Source organism: Canis lupus, chromosome 33, assembly GCF_011100685.1.
Source record: "Canis lupus familiaris isolate Mischka breed German Shepherd chromosome 33, alternate assembly UU_Cfam_GSD_1.0, whole genome shotgun sequence".
Lineage (NCBI taxonomy): Eukaryota > Metazoa > Chordata > Mammalia > Carnivora > Canidae > Canis > Canis lupus.
Genome location: NC_049254.1, coordinates 6,583,797 through 6,606,311, shown reverse-complemented (window position 1 = coordinate 6,606,311; position 22,515 = coordinate 6,583,797). Strand labels below are relative to the sequence as shown.

Here is a 22,515-nt window from a genome sequence, read left to right as displayed (position 1 = left end):
CCAGCTGCAAACTGTATAGAAAACATAGTCAAGAATGATGCACATGGAGAATTCTCATCAGACAATTGAATTAAATGGCAGATGGACATGTAAAATCTTGGGATGTGGGAGATTTCAAATGTAGGTGTTCACATTTATTCTAAGGAATAATTCTGGCTAAATTTTCCATTGATTGGGATTAGTGCAAAAACACACAATAGCTACATTTCTCTGCTTTTTGCAGAGTTTCTCATAAAGACGTTTTCTCTGATATGAACAGAAGTAAATTAAGTTTGGGGCTAGAAATGTGGGCCTCGTGTTATATGGAATTCTTTACAGGAGTCATGATACTCGTTTGGCTCTTTCTTTTGCATGTGCTTTGGTTTCATGAGCCTTCCTGCTTCTTGATCTGACCTTTTCAGTACCACATTAAACTGTCAGTTTCTAGTGCTTATTTGGAACATTTTCAGAGTGAGCATATGGATTTTATAGTAAGTCTTTATAACACCATTTTGACTCTTTGGTAACTTTTTCTCATCATGATATTATGTGCATTATATTGAATCATGTATATTTTTCTGGGCCAGCATGAGATTAGGATGTAATATAGAGAACGTGTTTTAAAACCATTTATGTAAAAATGAGAAGCTGGATGAATGCCATTGCAGTCTAGCCATTGACTGGCAGGATGTATAATGCACACTATGGGCACGGAACATAATTTGAAGTGATTTAGTAGGAAGAATAAAACATCTTTACTGAAATCCAAGGGGCAAAGACATACTTTTCACTACAGCTTTTTAGAACTCGAGCAAAGAACATGAATATTTATGTACATTCTTACGGAATACATAAACTGATATCATTTAGTTTCGGATGCTACAAAAATAATTTAATGGAATACATGAGACAGACAATTCCCTATCGCCCAGGGACCTAAAACCATGTGATTTTTATTTCTATTATAATTCTCATCTTTGAAAACAATTCTGGAATGCTAATTACCAGGAGGTCTGTCAGGAACAAGCGGAACACAGATTTGATTTGGTTTCAATTCATTCATGCTCCACCCAATACTGGATTCAGACAATGAAAGGTCTGCCTGAGGACTGTACAGTGGCCAGGTCAGGACCACCCAAATATTAGATGGTTAGTGGAACTCAAGCAAAGATCAGCAAAGGACCCCCACTAACAGCTAATTCATTTAACCAAGTGATTTAGAATTTGTAAAATGCTTTCACATCCATTTCCCCTTTTGAAAGCCTTACAAGATAAAAAATAATAAACAGATAAAAAATAAATCCAGCTTCGTAGGTGGGGAAATTCAGGTTTGAAGAGGCTAAGCAATTTGCCCAAGTTACAAGATCATAAATGGCAGCAGGGCTCATTTGCAGTTCCTGGGACTCTGAGTCTTGTGCTCAGCCTGCAGAAGACACAAATAAGACAAGGCAGGGAATATATCTGTGAGTTATGGAAGCAACTTATTATTATTATTTTTTTTTTTTTGGTCTGTGCTTATTAATAGACTGAAGCACTCTGGGCCATCTTAATTACTTAAGTATCCAGATGTTCTGAATTCTCTTTAGTGCTGCCTAACTGATGTGGCCATTTCTGTTTTTTGTCTGAGGGGTTGGAAAAAATCTTCCAGTATTCCGGGTCATTAGGAACACCACATGTGCTCGCAGGAGCATATGATAGCTTCCTGTTACAGAGTGCAATTCTGGGCAGGTGAAAATGGCCCCTACTGTATTTGTGTGCAACAAGGATTATGGTTTGTTGCTGCATTAAGGAGACATAAAAGGAAGAGAAAAGCCACTGGCGTGACAAGCACCTTCTCTCTTCCTGCACTGCTTGTCCTCTTATCAACTCGCCTCCAAAAATTCTGGGCACAAAACAAAAGGGGGTAGACTGGCCCCTGCTGCTTGTGGAATCAGAATTGCTTCCTACATGGCTCCGTCAACTTTGATCAGTGCTGCCTCAGCTTTTAAATGCTTAAACCTTGCTTCTAAAATCTTGACTCCTTCCAACCATCACAGATGGGACTTAACCACCTTGAAATGCCATGCCCTATAACCCTGGGAATCACCTCCTAAAGCTCAGCTATTCCTCTTGGGATTCTTATCTTTGATCATCCTGGCCACTAAGTATTTCCCTCCAGGGGGCCGTCTCCCAGAAGGTAGGAGGTCCACAGCCTTTGGATCCAATCTGAAAGGGAAATTTCCCGGAAAGACTTTAAGGAAAGAAAATAAGCTGAGAAAGAGAAAAAAAAATGACTCTAAGTGACAAAAGTAACCAGTTAACAATTCTGTGGTCACATAGATAGTTTTGGTCATAGACATTTAAAGAGAAATATCCTTCAGTTTACAAATGTCTGTGTGGATATGTATACGCACGCGCGCGCGCACACACACACACACACACACACACACACACATATATATATATATATAATTTTTTTTTTACAGGAAAGATCTTTGTGAATTTTTGAAATATTTCTCCTTTAATTATTTGGTCATCAATCATTAATCCAGAAAGTTAAAATACACGTGAAGGCAAAAGTAATTGATTTATTTTTCCTAGGACATCCAATTTTCATTTCCTATTTATTGGTTTATGTGCAAATCACTTTGCTGGGTACTCTGCTGGGTGGGCTGGATAATGGGGAGAGGCCAGGATACTGCTGATTCCTACCCTAAGGAACTACATTAAAGGAAGAGAAGAATAGCTCACTTAAAACAGATTGGGACTAAATTACAGTAGCTCCCACCCCCTCTCAGTTACCTGCACTCCGCTTCTGTCTGGAAGGGGTGATCCTTCCACTGACTTATTTTTAGGTCATTAGTAGCATAATGCTACATCACAATGCCTGGGTCATTCACCTCGCTTCATCTCCTGTAGGCATCTTCTCATCTCACGTCCTCCCAGGAAGGGTGAGTGAATACAATACAATAAGATATTTTGAGAAAAAGAGACATGCTCACCTAACTATTGTGTTTTCAAACTATATCCATCTTTATTAAAGATACTTTTCATAAACAATCATGGTATTTCAGGCGGGACACAGGCAGACAACTAGTGAGGGTTTAATAACAAAATTCACTCCTCTGTGGAACTTAAGAAACACAACAGATGAACATAGGGAGAGGGAAGGAAAATAACATAAGGTGAAAATTGGGAGGCAAGCAAACCATACCATAAGAGATGCTGAACTCTATGAAACAAATGGAGGATTGTGGAAGGGAGGTGGAGGGGGAAGGGGTAACTGGGCGATGGGCATTAAGGAGGGTGCTTGATGTTATGAGCACGGGGTGTTACATGCAACTGATGAATTGCTAAATTCTACTTCTGAAACTAATAGAAAGAGTATAGAACAACCTTCAAACTCCCTTCTTCAGTGGACTATCCAAATCAGAAAGACACTATAAAACCCAGTGATGTCTCCATGTGATGCTCTGAACAGGGAACGTTTGAGGGTCGACAGTCCACATTTGGCGGGTCGTCCAACATTTCGCAAGCCAACTTTGACTTCCAGGAAATGAAGTGGAAATGGCAGAGTTATCAGTCGGAAGGTCCCCTAAGCTAAGAAAAGAACCCTTTTGAGGGGTGACATCTCCATGTTGACACTGTGAAGTCCAGATTGCCTGGCACACTGGGAACCTTCTTTGGGGTCGGGCTCCCACAGGTCTCTGGGTGTAAGGGAGTCCAATCTACGCTGAAGGCAGAGAGGGAGAAGAGGACATACAACATGAATTTTCGTTTTCCACACCACAGGCGTTTGTGCCGAGGTGGTGAATGTGAATTGACATCCCTCCTCTGGGAACCAAGAGGAGGTTTCTCAAGACCAGAAAGGAAAGGTGTTCCCCATGCCCTGGATCAAATCAATCTAGCTTCAGAGATATGTTAGTGACATATGCCCTTCCCCCCAAACAACAATGAAGTGTTCTGGTGCTAATACAGCCTAAATTTTTTTTTTTAAAACTACATTTTTGTAAAACTTGATAAAAAATAGAATTTCAAACTATAGTCATTGGAAGTACACAGTTATCCAAATTGCACTTGCTTCACTTGGCATCTCCACCATCAGCCTTCTGCGCATGAGCTGTTTTGGCATCTCTGTTTTGCAGGGTTATTCCCATCCTTGCCAGCCTCAACTGTCCCCCTTTTCCCTTTGGGTCCCTTCTCTCCCTGCTTTGAAGAGGCCATTTTAGGCTTGGGCTCTGGCTTTGGAGGAGTAGGTTTAGGAGACAACCTTGCAGATCTTGTCTGTGGCTCATCTCCTACCTTGGCTTTGCCTCCTCTAGCATCCCCTTTTCAGTCTTTCTCTTGGGCATTGTGGTGACAGTGGTGGATGTTGGCACTTGGACAGGGCATGTGGGCTTTGCTTAGTCTGGGGGTCATTCTCGCCTCTTCTTTACACTGCTCCACATACATTTTATTCTAGTATATTATAGTCATCCTTTTATCATTATTATTAATCTTCTCCTAATTTATAAATTAAACTTTATCATAAGTATGTATAGGAAAAATCATAGTATATGTGGAGTCTGATACTATTTGAGGTTTTAGACCCTCCCAACTGGGGGTCTTGGGAATTAACCCCCACAGATATGGAGGAACTACTGTATGTGCTAAGACCGTGAAAGTTCACAGACCACAGAGAAGGGAGAGAAGGTTCTGTAAAAGACATTGGCTTTTCTTGAGACCTAATAAAGTTCATGAAATTTCATTCATTTCATTGAGTTTTCAACACTCTCTCATTTTTTCTTACACTTCGGTCAAGAATGATTTTCAAATAAGGGTAATTGTGAAACATAAGATAGAATAATTTTGCTCCTTCAGCTGAATAGTGTCCTGAATGCCAGGCGATTGACAGAGACCTCTGATTGGTCAGGCTGGTGAGCTATCACTTGTGATCCTAGTTGAAGGGAAAAGAGGTTAGGACCTATGTTTCATTGAGGACCCGTCAGAACTCAAGCCAGGATTCTCAGAATCCATAGGATACCACGAGTATGATAGCTAAAGACCTCTGGCCAGATCATTTAGAGACCTCTAGAAAAGCAGAGACTTTCTCCGTTAGCCTCTTACATTTGGTGGGCTGTTTTTTGGTATAAACAGAGGTATCCCAACAGTTGAGAAGACCTCTTAAAATTTGGCTTCCTCTCCTTTCAGTAGTTTGACTAAATTTTTATGTTTGTGTTTTAAATAACATATTAAAGGTGAGAAATCACTTGAACCACTAAACTAGAATTCAGCATAACTAGAGCTTACTGAAGTGATCCATATCATCCTTCATCCTGCCTCCAGAATGATTCCTCGGTTATTATAGATTCCATGCCTGTTAAAAAGGTGCTTGTTAGTTTTTAGGACTTCATGGCTATTTTTTTTAAAGAGAAGTCCATGACTTCCCTTCAGCAAGAAAATGATAGAAAATTGGAATTGCCATTCATTTCTTAATTCTCAGACTCAATAAGAGAGGCAACTAGAATTGTCTTTCTCTTTTTCTATGTGCTTCTGGTATGTGTGTGTGTGTGTGTGTGTGTGTACATACATACACCCCCAAAATTTTTTTTATGAGTAAAGGAAAGAATACCGGTCAAATATCGACATAAGACTATTTCAGGGAAAGATTTTTCTCTTTTTTCTTTGGGTGGGGGAATGCACATAAGTAGTCTTTTCTATAAATAAAAAGAATGCTTTAGGTCAATGACTTTGCTTCTACCTTCGTCTACCTCAGAGGAGAGGAGGACTTCCTGAGTACAAACATATTTTGTGGGGTCTTTGTTGAGGAAAAAAAAAACAGTGGAAAGAATGGATACTTGGAAAATACATATTTCAAACAGTTGGACAGGGACAGCTGGTTCATTTTTTTCTTCCTGCCAAGCCATTTCCACTTACAATTCAAAAAACCACAGTTTGATATTGGATTTAGAACCAAGTTTTCAAAAAAAAAAAAAAAAAAAAAAACACATTGCCAGGGAACATGCATGGAATTCCCACTGATAATAGCATAAAACACAAAAGGATGGAGTCTGACCGCCCACGATGGTCTCTCCTTCTGTCATATCAGGCAACCCGCTAACAGCATTTCTTTGGACATACCAAACGTATCCCTCGATTGTAAGCTACTTGTGGATAGGCACTGGCTTGATTTATCTTTTACACAGCTCTGTAAATAACAGATATTCAATAATTATCTGTAAAACAGTGTATTTAAGACTACAATTTCAGTGAGACTCCTGTGTTGGCAGGGTCTGCTAAGAAAGAGATCTGCTTTAAAAAAAAAAATACCAAGACAGAATTTAACTTGCAAGAAAATTTTCAGGGAAATGTCTGTGAGGAAAAAAAAAAAAAAAGGGAGAGGAAGTTGGGAAAGCCTGGGAAAGACTTCAGACTATAATGTAGGTATGACCCCAAATAAGGGAAGGAAGGAAGGAAGTTTGGGCAAAAATATCTTAGACTGAGGTGCAATTCTAAGAAGAGTTTAGTGAGGCCGTTGAGGAATCTTCAAGTCAAAGTTGTTTACCAGAGCAATTTCCCACCTTCCAGGAAAGGGCCTGATTTTAGTGTCCCTGTTGCACTCACTCATTGATTGGGAGTAGCTGGTGGAAATTGTGACCTCAGAGTAAAGACAATAATGAGATTTCAGAATGCAGCCCTGGGACTCTTAGTCAATTCTGATCTCTGAAGGAGATCCAAGAGGCATATTTTTATGACCAATATAGGTAGGCCTTGGTAAAAATCTGAGCATCTATCCACTGATAAGTGAAATTTTTCTTCTTGGACAAGATCTATTGATGGTTGTAAAGATTAACTGAGATAATATATATAAAGGGTTTAGCACACCACATAGTGATTGCTTGATAAGAGGCAGTTCTTTTCTTATCATTAATGGTCTTACCTGTCAAGTTACCATGTACTGAATCGTGTTATGTACGAGACACAATATTGGGTACTTAACACGCAATAAAACACACCAGAGAGAGTACCTGTTTTGGTGATAGGATGAATTTCAAAACCAGAATGGGGCAGTTACCAGTTGTGTGACCACATTGGGCAAGTTATTGAAAGTCTCTGAACCTCAGTTTCCATATCTCTAAGACAGATATAAGATGCCCATAACAGAGGATGGTGGATGGGTTAGAAGAAATAAAGTAGGAGTACCTGGTACTTGTGAGGAATGCCATGCACTGTTGTTATTATCATTTCCAAGCATCACAGAACCCTGCAAAATTATCAGCCCCGGGAGGCTGAGCTGTATGGATTGTACATCATGAGGGCTCTCCAGGGTTGCGAGGCTTGCTTTCAGGTTTGGCCAAAGGGAAGCCCTTGTAGGAAGCTGTGGGGGAGGATGACAACTCAGGGATATACTTCCTTGTCCCCTCCCCTGTGAGGCCTGGCTACATCCCTCTACCAAAACTCACAATTCTTCACAAGATAGTGGGCTTCACCCAACTCTCTCTCCTGCTGAATTCTAATAACTGCTTCCTCTCTTTTCTCTCAGGTCCACTGGCGGTGAGACCTCAGCTGTCACTGTCTCCAGGTTATTGCACTCTCCTTTGTAGCTCTCCTAAATCCACACGTTATTGAATAATCTTGCTGAAATACTTGCCTCTGAGTTATTCCACTTTGCATAGGTCTTCACTTTCTTGCTAGGACCACCAATGGACTTTAGTTCTTTTTCCTCAACCTTACATCCTCTCTCCATGAAATATGTAAGCATCCTTTTAGTTAAAAATAATAATCTCTTAAATAAGGAAGAGAAAGATGAAAAGAGTGGTGAAGGGGTCCCGTGTTTGGAATCTGGCACCAAGATAACTGGTCTGATTTATGAAAAAACGTACAAGTTCTTTCAAAGAAAATAGCCTTTGTAAACAACCATGCTAAGACTCAGGGAGAGTAGCGTAGACAGGAAACTCTACCCTTGACTGCTGGACCCCTGAATGATTTAGGGTGCATCCCTTAAATTCTCTGACCCTTAAATCAGAATGTAGGTAAATGTGTGGCTGAGCCCATGTTGGCTGTGACAATACTGGCCCACAAAATGCTATCTATGGAGGGAGATTCAATTTTTGGGCTCTTGGAAAGGTGCTTTAAAATTCTTGGTTGAAGGACAAATGTATCAAGGCAGATGGTTGTATCTTCTGTGTGTGCTTGGGATACACTTGGAAGGGTCTGCTGGCTGACATTGAGGACACTGCCAGACAAGATCAGAGTGATTCCTGGTGAGTTCTTTGGTGGATTTTGGGCTTGTAGAGGAAATGTTGTGCCCAGGAAAGGTTTGCCTATTTTTCTAGCTGGAAGGAAGCCTAGCAGCCTCAGAATAAAATAGAAATCAGTGGTCCTAGGTAGGAAAACGTTATTAAAGACAAGAGTGGAAAATCAGACACCATCAGACACATCAGCATGAATGTGAAAGCTCCAGCCAGCAGACAATTTCAGATAGATTTGCAGAAAATTTTTCAAGAACTTCTCAGATGGATTCTGTGTCTTTTCGGACCTCAAGGACCAGACAAGGGGTCCATATGGTACCTATGGACTTGAAACAAATGACCTGTTCTCACTCTCTACTTTTTTGGCATCGAGAACAAGCAAGGAGAGCTCTCTCCCTGGGTGGGAGATGTTTTCTTAATGGTTAAAGGGAAAGTTTTGGCTCCTGATTTGGAAGCGGCCACACACCACCCTCATTAATTATGTTTTAAAGGATGTGAGTGAAACTTTATAATTGAAGAGAAATTAGATTGGCTTTCTTTTTGCTGGGGGAAAGAAACTCAGAGTGCTCAGCAGCTGAAACAATAGACGCCAGGAATTAGAGGAGAGCAACAATAAAATCTGACTGAGCTGTGAATGGGACAAAGTTTTCCTTGCTCCTTCGTATACCCCTGGTTGCTTCATCCCCTGCTGTCTTCCACACATCATTTAGGCATCCTCTGTGGCTTGACTTTATGCTGCTATTAATCTCCTTTTTGAAAGAAGTCACAGACTACAGAGCTCCATACACTTTGTCATCATCACCGTCTAGTCACTCTCTTTCATCTTAGGTGCCAAGAACACCAAGTATAAGGTCCTTTCTGGAAAAATACAAGACCATGTAGGTATGTGTGGGTAACCCCCTTTGCCATGGAAGTTGTACTCAGAAATATAGGATTTGGAGCAGATGTTCTTGTTAAATGTTTACTAGCTTTGCTGTTTGGGCAAGTCTCTGCCTTTCTGAGGGTATTGTTAAAACTCAACAATAGTGGGGCTATTGTTAAAACTCAACCTTGAATTATTGTTGAAATGAGTAAATGAGACGTATGTAGATATACTCTGTGAACTGTAATTTGTTAGGCAAATGTTAGTTGTAATTAATATGATCAATGAGAAAAATACTTTCATTCCAATTGGTCTGTTTCCACATTGTCTTTTGATACGGTAATCACTTTGGGGAATTGGCCTTTGTGAAATTGGTCTGCTCCTATTAATTAAGCATCTGTCTTGTTCAAGGCCTTGTGCTACATGCTCTGGCAGATAAAAAGGTGACTAGCACATGGTTCTTGCTCTCTTGGATCATACAAACTAGTCAGAGATTTAAGACACTCAAAAGTAGTTTTCTCACCACAACTTGTTTTTTCACTTTATGTGGCCCTCATGGTGGTGCGATCCTGAAGAACTCTTTCCCCTCTTTCCCCTATTCTTAGAGTAGTAGTTGGAGGAATTCTGTTCTTTTAGGCAATAGAAATGAACTCTGGCTGAGGTGAGCAAAAATGAGAATTTGGGTGGGACATTAAGACAATTGGAGTCAGGAGGTGTTTTGGTAGGTTCCCTAAGAGCAGAGCCTGATGCTGGAATTGAGGTGCCCATGGTTTATTGAGAGGTTGCTTTTCAGGAAAACTTGTAGAAACTGAGGGAAATGGTATAGGTAAGAACAAAGATCTATGGAAGGATATGGTCTTAGGTAAAGTCTAGCTAGGAGGTGTATATTTTAGGCAAGGAGGCTGAACTTTCATACCTCCCTATCAGTCCATCATTGGCTGCTTTGGAGTAGGGGATATTGAAACCTCACAGGCATTTCCAAATGAGATATTCCAGTCGGGCAAGGGCAATGTTCTGGAGAAAGTTGCAGGTACAAACTGTTAGATGCAGCACACACCGAGGCTGGGTAGTAGAAACACTAGCTGTTAAAGGGGACATACGTGGGGTACTACTGTGTCTACCATAGGAGGGCAAGAAGGTAAGAAAAAGTCATGACCCAGAGTGCTCCTAGGGATATAGTGAGATTCAGTATCAAAATGAGTTATCATGGTATTAGAATGAATGAGCACCAACACCTTTCCCATTACTGGAATACTCTCCTTAAATTCAAAGTCCAAAATGTGGGGCTCTTACCGGATATTAGAATAGAGAAGTTCCCTTTTTTCTGTGGGTCACTGATCTGGGAACGTGCAAAATAGGAATTGAAGTAAATCTATCTATAGTAGGAAAAAATGAGACCACTCTCCCCAGACCTGCCAGGGGACCAAGCTGGGAGATGGAGTCTGAGATCTAAATCTTCAGGCATGGCTTCACCCAAGATGAAGGCAGCATTATTCCTTAATTTCCCAGTTCACCAAAAAGCTCCCTTTTGGCTTAAACTACCATTTATATCACTTGGAATCAAATGGTTTGTGGAACGCAGAACATCTTGGCACTCTGAAGTTACTCCTGTGAATGTTATGTTGCATAGCAAAAGGGACTTTACAAATATAATTAAGGTTACTAATCCAGCTAGATTTACAATAAGGAGATTAGGCCTGCCCCCAGATAATTCAGGATAATCTAACCACATAAACCCTAAAAAGCAAAGATCTTTCTCTGCCTGCTACCAGAAGAGTAAGTCAGAGATCTCAGGTGCTGTTGTTGGATTGAAGATGAAAGGGCCACATGTCAAGGAAATGAGAATCCTAGTCCTACATCAGCGGGGAAATGATTTCTACATCAAAGTGGAATCTTCCCCCAGAACTTCTAGATTAAATCCTAGCCCAGCTAACACCTTGATTTCTGCTTTATGATCCCTGAGTAGAGATGCCTTGGGAGACATTATGCTTGGACTTCTGACCTATGGAACTGCAAGATAGCAAGTATTCTGTTAAGCCACGGAATTTGTGGTTATTTGTTACAGCAGCAATAGAAAGCTAATACATGGGCCAAATGAGTGATACTTTTTCATTCAGTAACATTCATGGTGCCCCTGCCTTGAGAGTAAATGTCTAGAGCCACATGGACCAAACACTAAATATGAAAGATAAGAAATCATGCAAGGCTCTTCTGGAGGCTTTATGGCCTATTGATAAAGAACGTTTGCTCCAATGGTAAGGACCACGTTTTATTTGTGTGTCTTGGGAAAACTTCTGGCACACAGTAGGTAGCAACTACTATTGTATTAAACTCAATGGTTTTACAATACTGTTGGCTCAACAGTACACAGTACAAGGGAGTAAAAAACTAAGGACTTTATTGTGTATTGGAAATCATGCTTTAAAGAATATTTTATGGTTCCTGGTTTGACTTTCAATTTATATTATAGGTGAAGATGAAAAAAATCTATTGAATGTATAGGTTTTTTTCCCCTCCCTTAAAATATAGAATTTCTACTTTGTTCTGGAACTAAGATTAACTGTGAGTCTTTATGGCTCCTGATTCAAATGCCCCAATTATCAGCGCATGATTCTGGTGTAAGGCTGGGAACAGATTTAAATATCAGCAAACTCAGCTTCTCAAAAATCGAATATAATTGTACGTAACTAGTGCTTTTACCTTAGTGTGACTCATAGTGGTGTCTAATCTGTTTACCAATATTTGTTCTCCTGTAATTGTTCCAGATTGTGTAGGGTGTCCTGGTCCTGCCTGTGCATTTTGATGCTCTAGAATACAGTTCACACTCATCCTGGGCAGGTGTCTGAAGCCTGCCTCCTCACTCTTTTGATCTCTACTAGTTCCAGTTATCAGTTCCTCTCCTAGGGCTGGTTTTGGGAACTTGAAAACAACTGGTCCAGTACACTTCACACTATCTCCAAACTCTCCTAACTGGCTTACTTCTCCTCCTTTTACTGCCTGTCTCTCATTTGAGAATGGAGATGCACCTTACATGACCCCAAGCTCTCTTTCCTTATGGTTCCTGTACTTGTGAGGAAATATCCAAGTGTTCATAAATTTTTGTATCCTTCCATAGGCTAGCTAATGACAATTTCATAATTAAGAGCTGTCAGAGTTTAGGATTTCAATAACTTTGGTCCATGTAACATACCTGGGCAAAACCAAACAAATAAAACAATTATTTTATCATGATTGATTCTGTTTTTATAGATGAGCCATTCTTGAAGTACTGCTGTCCTTGGATTCGTAGCTTTGCATCTGGAAAGGGGCAATAGTATTAAGTTAATAGTTTGGGTCTCTCTTTGACATATTCCCTTGAGAAGTGTTAAATTTTGCCATTATCTTGACAGTTCAAAAACTAGTCCTATGGCTGATATTTTACCAAAGAGATAAATGTAGAAGAATGTCACTTTTCTTTTAATTAGTTCTGTCAGTAGAAACTTGGCAAGAGATCCTAGTAAGGAGATATTGGCCTTTAGGCATGTTCATATTTGCTTCTGTGATTTAGGATTATGATGACTTTCATGTATCCGTACAGTGACCCTGTCTGGTTTAGAGGTTCTGAAACTATGGTATCAAGCCTTTCCTATTCCTCCAGACAGAGACAGTAACATTCACCAAACACTGGAGGTTTTTTTTTTTTTTTTTTTTTTTAAAGATTTCATTTATTCATTCATGAGAGACAGAGGGCGGGGGGGAGAGAGAGAGAGAGAGAGAGAGAGAGAGAGAGAGAGAGAGAGGAGAGGCAGAGACACAGGCAGAGGGAGAAGCAGGCTCCATGCAGGGAGCCCGACATGGGACTCAATCCCAGGACTCCAGGATCACACCCCAGGCTGAACAGAGACGCCAAACCACTGAGCCACCCAGGGATTCCCAACACTGGAGTTTTGATCAGGTACAGTCACACAGCCATAAAAGACATTTAATTTTATATTAACCAGCTAATATTTATGACTTGAACTAATATTTAGGACTTGAAAAATTAATTTTTTAATTTTCATTTTTTGAAAATGCACAATTTGATGTGTTTTGTTTGTTTGTTTTTAACCCTTCACTATGTTTTACATGATCAAAGGTATTGTTTTCAAACCTAAAATAAAGGGAGCTGGTTCTTTTTTCCTGTCTTATCAGAGAGTCTTTGAACACTATGGTTTTTTACTCTTCTGGTTCAAATTACTAGAATTCAGAAATTAACCTTGGCATTCTATTACTAGAAAAACCAATGAAGAGTTAGTTCCTTACTGATTTAAAAACATCTAATTTAAAAAAAACTGCATGATGATTCCATGGAGGAAAGAAGGTAACAGATACGCTAGTTCGGCTAGGAGAATCAAGCTTAACAGTAATAACAGCTACTTTTTTAATTGAATTCCTTGTCTGCATCCAAAAATTTACGTGGATAATTTTACCTTTTGTTTCTGTTAATATGGTGGGCCAGGTACTCAGGCAAACCCTCCACTGAAAACCACTAAAAAATACTCTGTAATGGTGCTTAAAAACAACAATGAGCAGGTGATAAAGTCAGGAATTATCAGGCTAAAATCAAGGCAGGTGAAGATAGAAATCCAGAGAGCTAAGTGACCTCTGAATTTTAGTTTTGTCTTGATGATATTTACTGAACCTAGTAACCTTCAGCTCAGCTTCCTCATAGAGTTACAGGACAGGAAACAAAACTCAGGTGTGAAGTCTGGTAAAGGAGTTTCAGAAAGCTGGGACAGGAGCACTTTGCCCTCTGTATAAAGGTGAGCTGGAAAAATGCTACCCCCCCACTTAGAGACAAAGCATGGAGCATATGAAAAAGATTAAGAGGCACAAAAGAGACAGTGAGATATCTGCTACAAGATTAATTTGAGTTTCATAAAGAGATAATAAAGAGAACAGGGAAAATTATCCAGAATTGAAAGATGCATAAAAGCCAATGAATCCAAAGCAGATATTAAAGAAGAAACATGCACGGAAACACATTAGCTTGAAACCAGAGAACACGAAAGACAAAATCAGAAGGAACAAATGGATCGCTAACAAGGGATGGTTGACAGCTGATTTCTAATAGCAATAATGAAAGCCAGAAGCCAGTAAAATGGTATTTTTAGTTTGCCAAGAAGAAATAATTGCCCATGAGGAGTTATGTTTTTAGTGTGCAGATATTTAATTTTCTATAAAGGGAAGCATATATAATGCCTTTTAAAGTCATTTTTTTAAATTAAACTTTAATTTTCATGTGATTATAGATTCACATGCAGTTGTAAGAAATACTAGATCCCATATATATTTTTACTTTGTTTATCCCAATGGTAACATTGGGATAAGACTGGATGATAAAAGGAAGATGGAAAAATGTATCAGGCAAAGTCTAGCCAAAAGAAAGATACTATACTTATTTTTAATATCACACAAAATATGCTTTAAAGCATAAAACATAATCTCTTCCCCTAGTAATAGAACATTTAATTTACTGGGAAAATATAATAATTTAAAATTTGTGTGTACCTAATGACATAGCTCAAAATAAATAAAACAAAAATTGACTTAACTAATAAATTCACAACTGTAGAAGGTTTTAATACACCTGTCAGATGATACAGATAGGACATCAGTAAAAAAATGAATATTTAAACAATATTATTTAAAATCATGTCCAAATGGGCATATATAAATCATGCCCATGCAATGCATAATATGATTTCTGTATAAGAACCCAAAGGACATTTGCATAAATTGACCATATAGCAAGTCTAAATAATTTTCAAAGTTCTGTATTGTTCCTTGAACACAGTACAGTTAAGCTAGAAATCAATAACCAAAAGATAACCAGTGAGACTCCATATATAGAGAAATTAAGAAATACATTTACATGGGGCACCTGGCTGGCTCAGTCAATAAAGCATCTGACTCTTGATTTTGGCTCAGGTCATGTTCTCAGGGTTGTGGGACTGAGGCCTGCCTGGGGCTCTGAGCTGAATATGGAGACTGCTTATGAATCTCTCCCTCTCCCTCTGTTGCTCACTCTGCCACCTCCTACCCTCTCCTTTTCTGAAAAATAAAATAAGAGGAAAGCTATTGCTGCAGAGCTACTCCCTCTATTAAAAATATATATTTAAGTAAATCACAAGTCAAAGAAAATACAATGAAGCTAGAAAACATTTAGGATGGAGTAATAATGAAAGTACTGCTATAAAAACTTATGCCGACAAAGCAGGAGTTAGAAGAAATTTTAGCTGTTGATTGTTATATCAAAACAAAAACACAGATTGAAAACCCAATAAATGATATATTCAGAGGATAGGAAAAGAAGAGCAGAATATATGCAAAGAATCTGCAAGAAAGGAAATAACAAAGATCTGGGCCAAAATTAATGTAATGGAAAAGAAGCATTTAGTAAAAAGAATGAACAAAAAATTTAGTTGTTTGGAAAGTCTAATAAAATTGACAAAATTTTGTCAAGATTAATCAAGAAAAAAAGAACTGTTGCAACTAAATGATGTGAGGAAGGTAATTGTAATCGCCAGCAGTAGGAGATAATAAAAGGATAGTATGAAAACTTCATGCCAGTTAACTTGAAAATTTATATGAAATGGATAAATTCCTAGGAAAATGTAACAACGAAACTGAGTCAAGAAGAAATAGAACACATGAAAAGTCATCTAACCACTAATGAAATTGACTCCAGGCCTTAGATGGTTTGACCATGGATCCTAACCAAACATTCACAGAAAATATACTTCCAATTTTACAGGAACTATTCCAAAATAGAGTAAAAGAGGGAGCATTTTCCAATTCATTTTATGCTGCTCATGTAACCTTGACACCCAAAACCTGATGTGAACAATGGAAGAAGGAAAAATTGTCAGTGAATCTCATTCAGGAGCATAGATACAATAATTAGCAAAACTAATTCAGCTATGTCTAAAAAAAAATAATACATCATAGATGTTTAGTTCTGTTTGTCCTAGAAATACAAGCTTTTTTAAAAATAGAAAAATCAGTGTTATTCTCCACATTAACAATTCAACAAAAAAAATAATGTTGCTGTATTAATACATATTGAAGAATATTTGGATAGAACTCAACATCCATTCATTAAAAAAAACCTCTCCGTACTAGAAATAAAAAAGGAATTTGTCATCCTTTAATTAAATTGAATTTTTAAAAAGTCTGCAGCACAAAATGAAATTCAAATAAAACACTGAAAATTTTCCCTTCAATATTAGGAATAAGACAAGTGTACCTATTTTTATAATTCTATTCAATGTTGTACTGAAGGCTCTTGCTAGCACAGAAAGTAAAATTGAAAAAAGGGCATTGGGATAGCAAAGTACTAAGTGAAAGTCATTAACAGTTAATGATAATTTGCATAGAGGATAAAACTATAGATAAACTATTAAAATGAATAAACCCTAGCAAGTTTGCTGTATATAAGTTTAATTGCATTAACAAGAGAAAGATTCCACTTATAGTAGCATAAAAATATAACCTATTTAAGAAGAATAAAATATCTAAAAGGGCTTTTTTTTTTGGAGTAAGTTATACATGTTCTCTAATTTTTATAGCAGCTCAGCAAGGGTACTAATATCATCCATCAAAGAGGTAAAGCATCTTACACGGATGCCACGTATGTGGGAAGTGGAAGTGGAGGGGGAGGGAAATGAACCTAGGCTTTCGGACTCTAAGATCTGTGTCTTCCCCCCCCCCCCAATATAGTAGCTCCTGATTTGGGGCTTTCCCAGATGTGCTCAGCTCTACATGACTGCTAGGCCTTGGCTGCCCAACCCACTTCCTGGCTACAGAACAGTGACGACTTGTGTCATCTCCGGGTTCTTAAACACCGGCTCCCATAATCATCCCTTCATCTCAGGTTATTTCAGGCTCCCTTGGGGATAAGATTGGGTGTCAGCATCTATTCCATGAGCAGGTGCCTCAGCAGCCTCAGCATGAGGTCTGACCTTACTGGAATAGATTATGCCCTGGAAGAACTGGATGACATAACCCAGAAATGTGGGGGACATTGAAATGGGGCAAATTTTAACCAACAGGAGAATACACATGGAAAGGAACTAGCTGTTAATAGTTTGCCTTCCTCCTTCACCCTCCACAGACAGCTCCATGCAGACATCCTGGAGATGTCTGTCCTTTGGGACCGGGCAGCCATCTGTGATCTCCTATGAACCTGTGGCCAGCTTAGGAATGCACCATTTTATATGTGTTCTCCCTTTTTCCCTGACTTACTTTCCTTTCCTCTCCACTCTTGCCTTCCCAAGATAAAATTTCCAAAGCACTAAAGCTTTGCCTTGGAGTCTGACTTCCAGGGAACCTGGACTTTGACATTTATGAAGGTGCAACTTCTCCAAAACTCTAATAGGTGTCCCAGTCTATTAGTGGGCTATGAAATCATTTTCAGTACCTTGCTATCAGCATTTGAGAACACAATGAAATAGAAGAGAAGCAAAATATCAGAGTACATCATATAGTGAGGTCAAGTACCATTTCCTAAAACTGTTATTCCAGTTGCGTGTATATGGTTGAGGGTGTGAGTATGTATGTATTGAGTTGTGGTGTTAAATGTATGTTTTGCAGTGTGTCACAGTCAAGAAAGCGTGAAAGCCGCTGGTCTAGGCTAGTGGGTACATAGGGTGGTAAGTTCACGTTATAAACATGACCTCTGGTTGCACTGTCACACATGTCCTGAGGAATTTTTTGGTGGCCTACACCTTACTTTAACAAATATTAAGATGTCAAAATAGCCTTCATATAATTTAGCTGTATAGGGTGAGCTTATATTTGTAAACTGCCATGTTAGAGGAAATATTTTGAAATATTTCCTTAAAGCTAGGTGGGATTCTGTGTTAAGAAAAATAAAGGAGATTATCTATAGAATGAAATTCAATGACGTCTAGATGTGTTTATGGTTACACAGGCAGATCCATTTTTCTAGTAATTGATATTCTGGGCAACTAGCACAATGTGCATCATATTTTTCCTTGATAATGATTACGTCTTTGAAATATATGCCTACTGTCAGTGCAATGACCTAATTGATCTCCTTGGAACATCCTGATTTGGAGAATGCTGGGGGTGGGGGGCAGTGGGAATACAAGTCTCAAAGTCATGCATGCACTTGCTGACTTTAAAAACAAATACCCCAAGCAGGTTTTATTTTGCAGTATGTGTACTGATTTAACGTGAAGATGTTAACTGAGAACAGCTGCTGAGTTGCACTTGGTTAAATATTCTGAGATAAAATATTCTGGCAAGACACATAAAAGAGAAAAACAAGAAAGTTTGTGAAGACACAGAACAATATTTAAGGTATGATCCAAAAATCAAAGTAATGGCAATGTTGTCCTAATTCCTCTATGACTCTACAAAATATTACTAGAGGAAGCCAATTTGAGTGGATTCACACACTGTTCAAAATTCAAGGACATGATATTAAGTTGCCAAGATCCTATTGAATTACATTTAATTTTATAATAATTTCTATGTAGCCAAAGGATAGACCTAGCTTTCTCACTTGGTAGTCATAACACAGTAATTTCTACAATTACTGCCAAGCCTACTGAGAATTTAATGCATTTGGAAGTCCCTGAGGAGGAATTTCAAAGTTCATTCTATCCACACCCAGATGGTTGGATTGTTAAAGCCTGGCAAACACAGAGAGGTTGTTCATTTTCCATGTAATTATTGTACAATAGTGAGTACCACTCTGTGTCTAGATAATAAAGGATTTGTAAGGCATTTGGCATATTTTTACTTAGTCACATAAATTAGTGGTATGCTAAGTGAATTTAAAGAATGATGTTTAAGGGGAAGGATGAACACCATTTCACTCTTGGAGAGCTATTTTGGAAGCTACGCCTTGACCAGAGGAAATTTAATTCCATATTCATTCTTCTTGCTCTGAAATCAATAGTAACAAAGGCCAGGTATCATAGGAAGGGAGTACATTTTGCAGAAGCAGCCCTGACCTAGGACAGCAGGTCTGCTAGTAATCTTCACCTCTGTGCAGAAGTCCCTTTGTGGTCAGCTTATGTGGTGTGCTTGTTGGTCACCTTTGCGGCTGATCACCTTCATTTTTGTGATGTAGTGATTCAGTTTCTCCTATTAAAGAAAAGGTCTACAATTTGTCTTTCTGCCCCCCAACTTTGGGATTGGTCATGAGACTTATTTTGGCCAATAGTATCAGGAGCCAAAGCCAGTGTGCCAGGTGCAGGCTTGGGCCTTAAGAAGATGTATCCACTTGCTTTCCTGTGCTTCAGCTATATTCATCAGAAGAACATTCCCAGACTACTGCCAGTCCCAGGAGTGTGTTGAGAGACATGTGGAACAGAACTGTCCAGCCAAGTCCAATCTGAATTTGCTAACCTTCCATCAACTTGCATTGCATGAGCTAAATCAGTGCTTATTGTTGTATGTCCATGATGTTTTGTGAGTTGGTTATGTAGCATTATTGTAGTATCAGTTGACTGACCCTCCAAATCCACTTAGGATTTTCAAGAAATTTCTTAGCCCTGTCAGATTTTGGAAACTTATGTTTTGTGGATGAAATGAGAGATTAAATTAGAGCTCTGGTTTGGATCTTGAGCTCTAAATCCCTGTCTCCTCTTTCTGACGTTCATAGGAACTTCAAACAACAGTTAAGTCTGGCAGAGTATCAGTTGACATCTAGACACTTATAATTCTAAAATAAATGTGTTCAGCTGCTCTGGCCAAGACTTGGTCTATAGTCAGTTTCCATTGGGTGTACCTTGACTCGTTCCTGCCCTCCCTATGTCTGAACTTACAGATGAGCTCATGTGGGAACCCAAATGAGTTGTAAGAACATTCAAAGACATCATTTCCTCAAGGAATGTTGACATATGTAGAAGTTATCATTGGGTTCTGGAAAATATTGGCACGATTAGCATAATTCCTATAGGAGAAACTTTTTCCCCTAGGTAGTATTTCTGGAATTGTCTAGGAGCAGGGCCTAAAAATCTAGGATCACAATCACTATGTTTTACAGTCCCTACTTCATAATAAGTTCATGATATCTCACAGAGGAAACTCACATGTGAATGTGCCATATCTTGTCCGACCACAGATATGCTGCTTCAGTAAAAGTACATGGAAAGGGAGACCCTTCTCCATCTCTTGAATCCTCTATAGCTGACAGCCTGCCGACCTTTCCTATGACCCTTTTTACCTCAACTTTCCCATTAAGCAGAAGTGGGTGAGTTTAGTGGTGGGACTGAATATGTCCTGGAGTCACAAAGGTACCTCTTGAATACCTGCAGAACATTCACATCTCTCTTAATTTGATTTGACACGTTGGAGCATAAAATAAGCTCTCATCAGCACAAAAATGTATAGATATTAAACTAGAGTAATTTCATTGTTACAGATCTCTGCAAATTCCAGACTCAGGATGGAAAAACACTATCACATTCATCATCCAGTTGACTGCCTTGAGACTGATATGCTCATAAAAATTCATATTCCTTGCCAGTACTTAGAGTACTCTCTTGAACACAGGTTCTCTAAGGGTAAGATACTGGCTGTCCTCAGGGGAAGAGGTTTTTCCAGTGATGACCCAAAGACAGCTAAGCATATGCCACTGTACCCTTTACCACTGTGGACTAATTCAATCAGGCCCTAGTCTGAGGATGAGAGATCAGTTCAGTTCTACCCCTAGAAGATGAATCCAGTAGTTTTCAAACTACAGACTACTTCAGATTCACCTCATAGGACGTTTGATAAAAAGTAATTCTAGTGCCCCACTCTAGGAGGTGTATTGAATCAGTATCTTTGGATAGAGGATCTAGAATATGCTTTAAAATTTATTTTTCAAAATTTTACTTCTTAGAGATGAGAATGCCAGAGACCATCTAAAATATCCGCCAAAACATGGGATATGTCCTGATACATGCTCAAATAACTCTAGAAATGCCAGTTTAAGCTTCTAAGGTTTGCCCTACCAGTACTGGAGCTGGATATCCAGTCCTCTTGGAAGTTTATAGAAGCATCAGCAGAACTTGTTGAGGCCCTAGAAGCAGTGAGGTAGGTATTCCAGGAGGTCAGCCCAGCGGATTTAACTCAGACTGAGATGAACTCTGAAACACTGATGCAGACATTATTATTTTCCCACCCCTTCCATAATTGTAAGTGTACCCAAGCAACCATCTGAGACTTATTAGATTAACAAACAGCAGTGGAGAGTCGTTGATTTGCATATGCCAGTTGAAGCCTGGATCATTCATTTCCTGTTTCTACTGACTCTGTTTATCTACCATTAGACCTTGAGAACGCTGAAAATATTATAGCAGATAAACTTAACAGTTCAACCAGACTCTGATATTAAGTCACAGTAAGGATGGGAGATTGGAGAACCTCCCAGCTTCGGACTATCGCCCTGCAGTAAAACCACAAGTGGGAAACGGGCTGGGAGGCCCCAGGGAAAGGAGCTGTCCCGAGTTTTGGTGCTGACTGCCCACAGCATGTTTGCCCTACAGGGAACAGGAGGAAGTGTGTTAATAAGCTGGTAGTCTTGGTGAGTCCTGTCTAGAGACCTCTTGAGGACAAAAGAGGAGAGGAGAAGAAAGGAATGGAGAGGAACAGCCTAGATCTACATCTGAACTCGGTAAAGATGTTCAGTTTGGTGGCTGTGTTTCTAGCCCCTTTGCCTCTAATCAAGGGAAAATTCCAATACCTGCTTGACTATGTGAGGGAGACCAGATATAACCTGATCCTAGAACTTTTTTTTTCCCTATATCCAACAACCTATTGAAAGAAAAAACTTTTTGAGAGGTCAGAACCATAATCAAAGGAAGTTTAGTTACAACTTTACAGTTTCAAGCTACTGTCCAATTAAGAAGAGAAGGTGGAGGTTGTGCAAAAGGTTATAGGCACTGAGAGGTTTACAAAAAAGAAGGCCATGCCAGCATAATCTTTTGTGTCTCATCTGGAGCCACTAGTCATGTTGCTGCTAAGTAAACTCAGCCAAGCATATCCAGACTCATATCCTACATTGGTAGCCATCAAGTGCTAATCAGTGGAAAGAAAGTAAAAAACCTGCTGCTTATGGGGAAGGTCTCAATAAATCTTGCCATCTTATGGATGGTGCCCTGGAATAGATAGTGCCAGTCCTCTTTTGATTCTTTTTTTTTTTTTTTTGAGGTCTGTAACTGTCTGATGTGTACCAAGTCATTTTCTCCACCAGTTAGACTTAAGATTCAGGGCATTAAAGGGAAGATCTCTTCCCTCATATCCTATAGTTGAAGCATTGCCTGCATGTCTATACACTGCTTTGAAGTTTTATTCTAAGAGAGCTGGACACTGGATTGCGTTTGTTTCGCCTAAAGATTCTTTCAGTCTTTCCTGGCTCTTGGCCTATTGTCTGATGTCCATTTATGTATGAATATTTCATGTGTAATAGCACATACTGTGTAT

General features: G+C 39.1%; 1 long non-coding RNA gene across 7 annotated transcripts in view; it reads left to right on the top strand.

Moving 5' to 3' along the window:
* The first annotated feature begins 2,851 nt into the window (after positions 1-2,851).
* LOC106558158 overlaps positions 2,852-22,515 on the top strand; it is a 287,505-nt gene continuing 267,841 nt past the window's right edge. For 5 of the 7 annotated variants that reach the window (XR_005383197.1, XR_005383194.1, XR_005383198.1 and 2 more), the window contains exons 1-2: positions 2,869-2,909; positions 7,481-7,519. This is a non-coding gene — a long non-coding RNA (uncharacterized LOC106558158). Of the gene's footprint in view, positions 2,910-7,480; positions 7,520-20,944; positions 21,127-22,515 lie in introns of those variants that run through there. The other 2 variants (XR_005383193.1, XR_005383195.1) reach the window with 2 other exon arrangements.